This window comes from Nyctibius grandis, chromosome Z, assembly GCF_013368605.1.
Source record: "Nyctibius grandis isolate bNycGra1 chromosome Z, bNycGra1.pri, whole genome shotgun sequence".
Classification (NCBI taxonomy): domain Eukaryota; kingdom Metazoa; phylum Chordata; class Aves; order Nyctibiiformes; family Nyctibiidae; genus Nyctibius; species Nyctibius grandis.
The window spans coordinates 84,718,222-84,729,508 of NC_090695.1; positions in this window are offsets into that span (position 1 = coordinate 84,718,222).

The window sequence follows — 11,287 nt, forward strand, 5'->3', positions numbered from 1 at the left end:
CGCCGTGTTCCTCCCTGCTGGTTAACAGAGTAACGTGCACGGGTGTGTTCTGTATGATCTCGTTGAAGCGGATGTGCCCAAAAATGGTGCCCAAAAGTGGCATCTTCTACCCGGTACGCACGCCAACACACACAGGGTCGAGGTATTCCTTTTATTGCAGATTTGTACAAGGCCGGGAGGTAGGTGGTATTCGACAAAAACTAGCTCAACCTTGTTATAAATATTTGAAATTAAATAAAATTTAATAGAAAATCATAAGTTTAACAGAATAGGTATAATAATAGAAGTGCTGTGTTCTGCTTTACAATCTATAGAGTGAGCTATAGGATTGTTAAAACAGGTAAGCATAGACACCCCACTAGGTGAGTTACTGGACTTTTTGTTTTGTTAGGAGACCGACATGGATGCTAGTGAAATACAATGAACACCAGTAATGCTACCTGGAAATCCCCTTACCCTTCCTATCTTGATTTAAATATTAAGGATATTGGGCAGCAGAGCTAACCAATGATTATAATAAAATTAAAATATTGATGTGATTGTGTGATGGAGAGCTGACCAATGATTATAGTAAGACTGGAATATTGATGTGATCGTGTGATGGGTGAAACCAATCAATGTAGAGGTTATGTAACAATGACTTGACTGAAAAAGTGTATAAAAATCCTTAAATATTGATGCTAAGGTGGACTTGTAAGGTGGAGCTATCCCCCCTGTCCCCAGCGCTGCAATAAAGGTGTGCCTGCTTCTTAATGCTACATTGGTGTTAAGAGGTTTTATTCACGATTTCGGTGACAACCTGAATATAAAATCATCACAAATTTATAGGGAACAAATTATCATTTTCTCTCAATACACTTTCCTCTCGGTGCTATTCGAATTCTCCCTTTCCTGATTGGAATATCTTTTCCTTGCTTTAATTTAAAGTGATTGCTACCCAGAAGAACATTGCACATGCTTTTTTGGAAGGGGGGGCAGCAGGTCTGCTCCTTCCTTCTGAGTCGGAGGTCTCCATCTCCCCCCCTGCCACTTCTAACTGTACCCTACGTGTCTTTTCTTGCATGTCTCCTGGCGATCCTCCAGTTAAGACCGGTGTTCCCTTCTTGTCCCCTAGACCTGCAATAAATAGTGCCTGCACAATATGCAATTACTTGTTCTTGGCAGTTTTATATTAGTAGATTAAGTAATGCGTGATCAGTAACCAAACAAACCTATTCCTGTATTTGATCAGTTATATGGGTTTAGTAAAGCATAAGATTAATAAAATTTGCTCATATTGTTCAGTAAAGTCAGTCTTGTTCAGATGGAGTTTATCTTTCACCAAGAGTGATGCTGGGGTGCCAGAGTGGTCCCTATGTCCATCGTGCAGAGGTAAAGCTGATTCAGCCCTTCAGCTGAAAAATTTACAGTGGGCTTTCTCAAGGAGTGTTGCCTTTTGAAGCATAATTTAGGACACATTTTACTCTCTCCAAACCCTTAAGGGACACAATGTAAATCTCCAGGACTATATTGTTAGAAGCCCCTGCTTGGCAATGAAATGAATGTTAATAAATCCAATAAGATTTTTTTTTTCTCTAGTGAGTCTTCTGAATCTTATATTTTTAGCATTTCGCTACATCTCCATTACCTTTCCTGGTAATCTTGAGCTATGTTATAAGGACAGCTGGGCACCATTCCTTCTTTATGAGTTGTCCTTAATATTTGTGTCTCCCTAGAGAAATTGCCTTGCTCTTAGTTTGCTGGTTTTCCGGGGCTTTGGGTCCACTAGAGGGGGGTGTGCACAAAGCGTGCGTTGGTCTTGCTGTTAAACTGCATCACTGCCAGTAAGAACAAGCACAGATTTAAGAGTAATTAGAGTGCCTTTACTGCAGGTAAAAATAATCGATGAAAGCCATTTAAGAGCCACTGTTAATAAGCTAGGAAATAAAATCAGAAAGACTCAGGATTTCATTTTAAAATTAAAAATAACAAATTTGCCAATGTACTTACAGGTCAACCACAGCATGATGTCCTAGTTGTTCTGCAACGTGCTGCCAGCGAGCCTGTAGATGAGAAATCATGGCCAAAGCTGGTTCATACAACCAGAAAGGGCTACTAGAAAGAGGCGACACTGGCCCTGTGGTAGGGAGGACGAAGGCAGTTAAGGATCCCATGGCCATCACACGTTGCACATGTTTCAGGCATGCGTACACTACGTGTTTATTACACTGTGTTTTATGAATAGCTGCATATTGATGTGTTAAAAGGTTTTTTAAATGGTTGTTAGGGGTTTTTTAAAGAGCTGGGGTGCAGTGCCTGCTAATCTGTGTGTAGCATACGTGGCCAGATTAATTTTATGTATTACAGTGGGTGAGGATTGATTTACTTGTCAAATGAAAGGAAAATACACGCACACATACATTTAGTTACATCCATCTGTCTATCAGCTTATTTTCACTAAGTGGAGACAGCGGCGTGCCTTCTGGTGCATGCCCACTGCTCGCTGGTTTCGATTCAGTGCAGGTTTTTGGCCGCAGCTTCATCTTTCCTCCTTACTGAGCTCACAACAGGTCATCAGTTGCTGTACTGGACACGAAATGGGTGTAGAGAAAAGCTGAAGAACAGCATAAGCAAGACCAGTGAGAACGGTCTTGCTTTGCTTTCTGTTCTGCTGAAGTATTAAATATGTTGTCTTTCTTTTCCACAGTCTGAAATTTTGTGTGTGTGTGTCTAGGCAGGATCAGTGGCCCTTAGGATCCCTGACCAGGTTTGCAGGGAGTGGAAAAGGCTGTTTAACACCTTTCTGCTAAACCAATAAGACAGTATTTCCCTCACAAGTAAAACTTCTTTGATACTGACTACACCTGTTTAAGTTTGCACTGGTTTAGGTTTGTTCCCATTGGACATTAGTCAGCTGGGAGCTCTGCTGCACACTGGCAGCAGGTGAAAAACGAGCAAGACAGCAGTCATGCAAATCACTGTAAAATTTTGTTGCCCTTTTTTTTCATGTTTTGCTAAGAGACACCAAATTGCCTGTCCACAGCACAGTGTTCCTAGCAGCGCAGTCTAATGCCTCTCTTAGGAGATTTTCTCATAGTTCCATCACAAACATAAAATGCTTTGGAGGTTTGACACGACAGAATTGAAAATCTGGACCAGTGGATCCTATAGCACTTTGGTAACTCGGGATGAAATCTCCTGGAATATTGTGGTTTGAATCATTTGATGTTAATAACCAGAGAAAGAGGAGCATGTGCGAATCCTTCTCTCTCCTTCAAAGATGCTTTTCTCTTTCTTTTTGGTTCACCCATTATTGTACCCAATAGCATAATTCAAGGCCTGACTTGGCGTTCTGAAGTCCACGTCCATGGGATTTGTCGTCTTAGATTGCGACAGCACATCTGAAAGCAGCACATCTTGGGAAGATGGCTAGCTGGGAGGGCCAGCACAAAAAATGAGAGTGTTTGAATGCCAGACAGGGCCTGTGATGTAGGTTCAGGGGAGTGAAAAATGCAAAAGGACGAGAAGGTTGTGGTAGTAAGAAACCATGAAGGAATACCAGGGGAAAAAAGTCTGCCTGCAGACCCCGGGATTCACAGCTGTGCTGCAGCTCCTTTACAAAACAGGTGCAGGTGCATTTTTGGGGCCCGAGGAAAGACTGCAGTGAATTGGACACGGAATATGAAGACGTCCCCTGTAGTCTGGTGTTTGATACAGGCACAGCCGTGAAGCTGAGCATGTCAGAGAATCAAGTTCTTCACGAAGTTTGACAAGTGACTTTGGTTTTGTTCCGGCTGATAATGTTCATAATCCTCAAACCCAAAAAGGGAAGTTTTGTCTGCTGAAGATGTATCAGAGGCTTTAGCTGTACGTACGTATGACTGATGGTATCTTTGTTCACTCTTTTTTGCCTGTGTTGTTCAGATAGTTAATACTGCGTGCCAGAGTGTCAGGGTGACATTTTCCTGGTTGTTTTGGTTTAAGCCTGGGGAGAGAAAGGAAAAAGTAAGGCCTGTTTCTGCTTGAGTTCTTTTATATCTGCAGTATTCTGAGGACTCCTGTACGGGGGTTTACTTTGGTTTATTGACCGTAAGCTGAACAGATTACTGACCCTATTTTTGGCTTTCTTGTCTGTGTTAAATGGTTACATATACTGTATTTAATATTAAATATTTATGGATTTTAATTGCTACAACCAAGGCGGCATCACCTTCAGTAAGCCTGCTCAGCTGGCCATCACCCTGTATTATTTCCATCAGGCTGTGTTGCTTGTGGCTGTAATTCTTTCAGGATATTTAACAAGTTCTTAAATGTGTTGCTCAATCAACTCACATACGTTGCTGGATCAACTCGCATATTTAACGGTTTATATTTAGGCAGGTGCTTAAGTGCCCTGATGAACTGAAGCCTTTAAAGGTTAGCCTGTGGTCAGCTATTTTCTTTAGTTACTTTACACTGCAAAGAAACACTGCTATTTACTATTTCTATATCAAAATGAATATCTGGAAAACGTGGCTCAAGTGAAGTAGGGTTATTAGACATGGACTGTCATGACAGCACAAGAATTTTCCCTGTTGTTAGTTTTGGTGGCTGCCTGTTAAGGAAACATTGTTTTCTCATAGGAGAACATAGTTTTTGAATTTTCAGAAACACACAGGGAGGAATTATATGACTTTAAACTTAAATTGCACAGCACTCCACTTTAGCTAGTATTTTAATATCACAGAGCAAGTTTTAATTTCTAGGGCTGAAGATATGAAAGAATGAAGAAGTGAAGAATGGATTATCCTCTGCAGTTGACTGGCATACATTTGGATGCAATGGCCTCTTCCTTCAACGGTATTGGCTGTGTTTTGAATAAAGCTGCTGTGTTTCACAGAATAAAGGAAAAATAAGAGTCTAAAACTGTGAGCAGCAGCAAACAGAGAAATACGAGCAGGCTAAGCAGCAAAGGAGGGTGCTCCACGCTGCTTCTAATCTTTTCAGTCTTACTCGTTTCTCGTATTCCTGTCCATGAAGGAAAATACAAATCCCTAATTTCTACAGAAGAAAGTCAGAAGTGCCAGTGGTCTACGCCGTTATTTGCCAGGTACCAGCCAAATAATCAATAGCTTTTAAGTCCAAAGGCATTTAGATAACTAGCTCTTGTTTAGGCATCTGATGTTTGACTTCTGTTGGAGCTACACACCCAGACACGTTTTCAAGATTTGCTACTAACTTTTGGAGTTAGTAATTTATCTTTGCTTTCTTGAACAGTTTGGGTGTGAGAAGGTGTTCCGGCTTGGAGGAGGGAAGTCCACCTCCAGATATGTGTGTATGTAAGTATCTCCGTATTTGGTGATACAGATCTAGCTAGCTAGGTAGTCTCTTGAACATATGAGCCTTTTCAGACTTCAAAAATACAGATACTCATTATTTTTAATGCGGTTGTCATTGGTGTCCGTGAGGTGCATACATTTTCCTAATAGTTCTGTTCATGCTCATTTGTTGCCAAATGATTGTCAGTATAACTGAGAGGAAATTCTGGCTCAGAAAGCAGAGCTACAAAACTGGAATGAGAGCTAAGACAGGTAGTTTGATAAAGGCATAGACAGAAAACTTATGCACAACATTTCATCTCAAACAAGAATATGCATGTGCACAAAATGAACTAAAATTAATGGACATCATTAATCAGCTTTTTTCCCCTTTGTCTAGGAAGCTCTTAGATCCATCCGAGTTCCCAGAAAAATGGGTAGGTGAACAAAATAGTTCATTACCCTTCTTTACTGATAAACTTAGTATTGTTATATAGCTGGTATTTTCACATTAGGAGCCCAATCTTCTTCTATAATAATTTATACTGAGTGAATTAAAAATGCAATATCAATCAACAACAATATGCTGTGCAGTAGATGACTGTATGTTTGTACCCTCTCGGAAGAGATGGCTTGGTAGGACTTCTGTGCTATACGTAGTGCACTTCTGTAGGCATCTTTGCAGGCAAAGGAAACAGCAGTTTAAAGTCTTTAATCTTTTAATTAAGCCTTAAGCTGAGAGTAAACTCTAAAAGGCATTACAGTGAAAAGATGAACATTAATTATTTCAGCAGGTCTTAAATTACATTCTGACAAATCTTACTAGTAAAGTAATTCTGCATATAAATATTAGCTGTAATTCATTCCCCATGTTATCTGCTGCCTTTTTTTGATACGTACAGAGAAAAATTACGTCAAGTCTGTTCAGGTTTGCATTAGTCTTGTAAGAGTGACAGTTTCATGAACTTTCTAAGTCTGTCTAGTCAGTTCTTGTTAGGGCAGCAAATGATTTTAGATGTAAGGTGTCACAAGTGAAATCAATTACAGCTGTCATAGCTACAGGCTTGGGTCTTAAGCTTTTAAATCAGGCTTTAGAAAATAAATCAGTTCAGTGCATGTGGTCCCACCTACCAAAGTTTCCATTACAGGGAATGCTCTTAGCACAGCATGAATTTTGTTTGCTCTTTCCGTGAGTTATGTGAACACCAGTGCATGGAATAAAGCCAGAATTCAAAGATATCACAGTAGGTCAGTCTTCAACTGTGCTGATGCTGTTATAGTGCATGTATTTCTTGGGGAAAAAAAGACAGTGTTACAGTAAATCCTCCACTGTCTTGCTGGTTTTCTGTACCGACAGCTCATATTCAGCCCTCTAGTGATGGATAGACCTTACAACTTACCAGAAAACTAAAGAGCTCCAGGCAGTGCGTGTTTGTTCCATAGCTTACTCAGTCACATGAGACCTGCCTGTTAATACGTGACTGGAGGCTGGCCAATGTGATGCCCACCCACAAGAAGGGCCAGAAGGAGGATCCTGGGAACTACAGGCCTGTCAGCCTGACCTCGGTGCCCAGCAAGGTCATGGAACAGATCATCCTGAGTGCCATTACACGGCACATACAGGACAACCAGGGGATCAGGCCTAGTCAGCACAGGTTTAGGAAAGGCAGGTCCTGCCTGACCAACCTGATCACTTTTTATGACCAGGTGACCCGCCTAGTGGATGAGGGAAAGGCTGTGGATGTAGTATACTTGGACTTCAGCAAAGCCTTTGATCCTGTCTCCCATAGCGTTCTCCTGGATAAGCTGGCAGCCCATGGCTTGGACAGGTGCACACTTTGTTGGGTTAAGAACTGGCTGGATGGCCGGGCCAAGGGAGTGGTGGTGAATGGTACCACATCCAATTGGCGTCCAGTCACTAGTGGTGTCCCCCAGGGCTCAGTACTGGGCCCAGTCCTGTTTAATATCTTTATTGATGATCTGGATGAGAGTATTGAGTGCACCCTCAGTAAATTTGTGGACGACACTAAGTTGGGCAGGAGTGTTGATCTGCCTGAGGGTAGGAAGGCTCTGCAGAGGGATCTGGACAGGTTAGATAGATGGGCTGAGACCATTGGCATGAAGTTCAACAAGGCCAAGTTCCAGGTCCTGCACTTTGGCCATAACAACCCCATGCAGCGCTACAGGCTGGGGGGAAGAGTGGTTGGAGTGTCCCGGTGGAAAAGGACCTGGGGGTGTTGGTCAATGGCCGAATGAACATGAGCCAGCAGTGTGCCCAGGTGGCCAAGAAGGCCAATGGCATCCTGGTTTGTATCAGGAATAGTGTGGCCAGCAGGACTAGGGAAGTGATTGTCCCCCTGTACTTGGCACTGGTGAGGCCGCACCTCAAGTACTGTGTCCAGTTCTGGGCCCCTCACTACAAGAAAGACACTGAGGTGCTGGAGCGAGTCCAGAGGAGGGCAATGAAGCTGGTGAAGGGTCTGGAGCACAAGCGTGATGAGGAGTGGTGGAGGGAACTGGGGTTGTTTAGCCTGGAGAAGAGGAGGCTCAGGGGAGACCTTATTGTTCTCTACAACTACCTGAAAGAAGGGTGTAGTGGGGTGGGGGGTGGCCTCTTCTCCCAGGCAACTAGCAACAGGACAAGAGGACACAGCCTCAAGCTGCGCCAGGGGAGGTTCAGGTTAGACATTAGGAAAAATTTCTCCACAGAAAGGGTCATTAGGCATTGGAAGGGGCTGCCCAGGGAGGTGGTGGAGTCACCATCCCTGGAGGTGTTTAAGAAAAGACTGGACATGGCACTTAGTGCTGTGGTCTAGTTGACCCAGTGGTGTTAAGTCAAAGGTTGGCCTCAATGATCCCAGAGGTCTCTTCCAACCTAGTTGATTCTGTGATTCTGTAATATATGGAAATCTGTCTTTTGCATATGTCATAGGAGCCCAGTTACCAAGTACAGGAAAGTTTTAGCCCTCTTTATGAAGCGTGTGTGCGTGTGTGTCTCTTTCTTTGGATCTGCTGTCCTGAAGCATCGCTTGCCTCCTCCTGAGGCAGCCCCATGCCTGTTAGTCCGTGCCCTGAACTCGGCTTTCCTGCGTCCCTCACCTTGGTGCAGCCTCCAACCCCGCTCCTGGCTTGACTTCACATTTCAGCCACCTCTTGACTTTGAAGTTTATTGACAATGCTTCTTAGCCAGGCCATGGGCTTGTTGCAAAGAGCTGGCTTTTCTCGGGATCAGTCTCGGTGTGCATTATCTTCAACACAGCTCCAAACCCAGTTCAGGCTTGGCACAAATAATTCGGCTTATGTGTCTATGCTTGCATCTGCCAATATATGTAATTGTGCTCTGACTGGCTGAGAATTGCCTAACTTCTGTTGTCCTTGTCTCTTCCCTTCTGTGCTTTCAGCCTGTGTTCCTCCCATCCACTGTCTTGTGTCTTCCTTTACCTTGCACGTGCCCTGAAAAAGGTCTGTCATAATGCTAACATTTTGGTAGCCCACAGGTCAAAGGATCCGTAGCTTCCTGAGCACTTTTGGTGCTCCTGTGGTGCAAATGCAAACCAACACATTGTATTCCCATCGCTCTGGCCGTTTAGAGAAGGCGTTTGTTGTCAGAGCAATATTTGTATGGCAGTTCCAACACAGATGAATGTGTTCACTGTTGTACAGAGGCACCTCTTGCAAAGTCATTTTCCGTTTCCTGGTAGAGCTGAGAGTACGTTGCCCACTTTTCCCTTGTCCTATAATGGCAGATTCCTCTCCAGTTCTCACCCTGCATGAACTGCCTGGTGGACCACTGGTGGGCTTTGATGGAGCATGACCTGAGAGTTTACTCTTGCTGTTTCCTAGTCGCTGGTGTGTTTGGCAAGAAGATTATAAAAGTAATTGAGGCATGGCATATAGCTCTTCTTGGAGTACTTAATCAAATAAATTCCAAAGATTTATAGAGAATCAGTGTCTGAATCTATCAGGAGAGAGTTTTATTGGCAGACAAGGATCTCAGCAATTCAAAATCGGTGGCATGAGAAAATTAAATATGAGAAGGCAAGAAGTAAAATCTTATGTCTAAGGTTAGTGCAGCAAGCCAGCTTTTTAACCTTTAATATCTTCCTATTGAATCATAATCTGTATGATTCTCTTTTTTTGTTTGATAACCTTTCAGGTTGTTTATTTCCTGCTGCAGCCATTCACCAGATCACATCCTCTGTTGCAGCTGCAGTCTTGGCAACCTTTAAGCTGTCATTGAAGGCTTACAGGAACAGACCCCCCCTCACCTCCCCACACCCCCCAGCCACAGGATGTACTGGACTTGAAGATAAACATGGTCCAAGCAGACAGCAAACTGATCTGAGGACTGTAATGATGGAGTAGGACTGAGTAAAGATGTCCAGCGTAACGTTAATAGATAGGTGACTGAGCAAATTTCATTTAAAATATTAAATAGTGAACTGGAATGAAGAATGAAAATATATCATTCATATTAATCAGCTGAGTTACTCTTGCTGACAGTATAAAGGTCAAGGAGAGTGAGAATGATTGCAGAAGTGAAAAATGTTGATGGCAAATAACAAGCCTTTACAAAATATTCGGGACGAGGAAGAGTATTTTGATTGTGAAGGACACACTTGGAAGCCAACAATGCAGAGGAAGCCACTGTTTAATTGTAGCAGAGAGTAAATGGTGTCAGGGTATCCATATTTTGTGCAGGCTTAGCATTCACAGAATCACAGAATCACAGAATCACAGAATCACAGAATGTTAGGGATTGGAAGGGACCTCGAAAGATCATCTAGTCCAATCCCCCTGCCGGGGCAGGATTGCCTAGACCATATCACACAGGAACGCGTCCAGGCGGGTTTTGAATGTCTCCAGAGAAGGAGACTCCACAACCTCTCTGGGCAGAGCACAGGACAGCCAGGGCATTTCTCTGGCTTGTTTACTCATCTGCAGGCATTTTGCAACAATTGATTCAATCATGGGATCACAGAATTATGTAGGCTAGAGGTCTGGAGGTGATCAGGTCCAACACACCCCACTCATCCCACCCCCAAGCCAAAGCCAACTTAGATCAAATTGCTCATGACCTTCTTCCTTCAGTTGTTTCAGTCTTTGACCACCTTCATAGTGCAAAAGGTCTTCCTAATATCTAACTGGAATTTCCAGCGTCCCAGCTTGTGTCTGTTGCCTCTTGTCCTGTCATTGTGCACCTCCAAGAGTAGTCTTGAGCTTGCCTTCTCTACATCCTCTGATCTAGACAGCAGTTCTGGACATCGGTAAGATTTCCCCTGAGCCTTCTTTTCTCCAGACTGAACAAACCCAGCTCCATCAGCTTAACATCATACATCATGCTCCAGCTCCCCTGACCCTCTTCTGGCCTTGTCCAGGACTTGCTGCAGTTTGTCACTGTCTCTCCTGTACTGGGGAGCCCAAAACTGGACACCGTACTCCAGGTGAAGTCACACAAGCACGAAACGGAGGGGAAATAGTCATGTCCCTCAACCTGTGGGCTACACTCAGGTGTAACACAGCCCAGTATGGGCATACTGCTGACCCGTGTTCAGCTTGCTGTTCACCAGGACCCTAAGTCCTTGCAAAGCTGCTTTCCACCCAGGTGTCCCCTGGGTTGTGCTGTTGCATGTGATTGCTCCATCCCAGATGCAGGACTTTGCCTCTGCCTGTGTTGAACTTCATGAGATTTCTGTTGGCCCATTTCCACAGCCGAATGCCCTCTGAAGAGCAGCCCTGCTCTCCAGTGTACCAACTGCTCCCTTTTATTTAGCACCAGCAGTGGAGTGGCTGATGGTGCAATGTAACCCATCATCCAGGTCATTATTAAAGGTGTAAAACAGTATCATCAGCTCCAATATCAGCCCCTCAGGAATGCTATTAGTAAGTGGCTGCCAGCTGGACTTTGTACCACTGCCTATCAGCAGTTTGCAAGTCAGCAGGAGGAAAGCAAGTAGAGGCTATAATCTGAGCACACTGGGCCACAGTCAGATTTTGTGTTGATCTGAGTG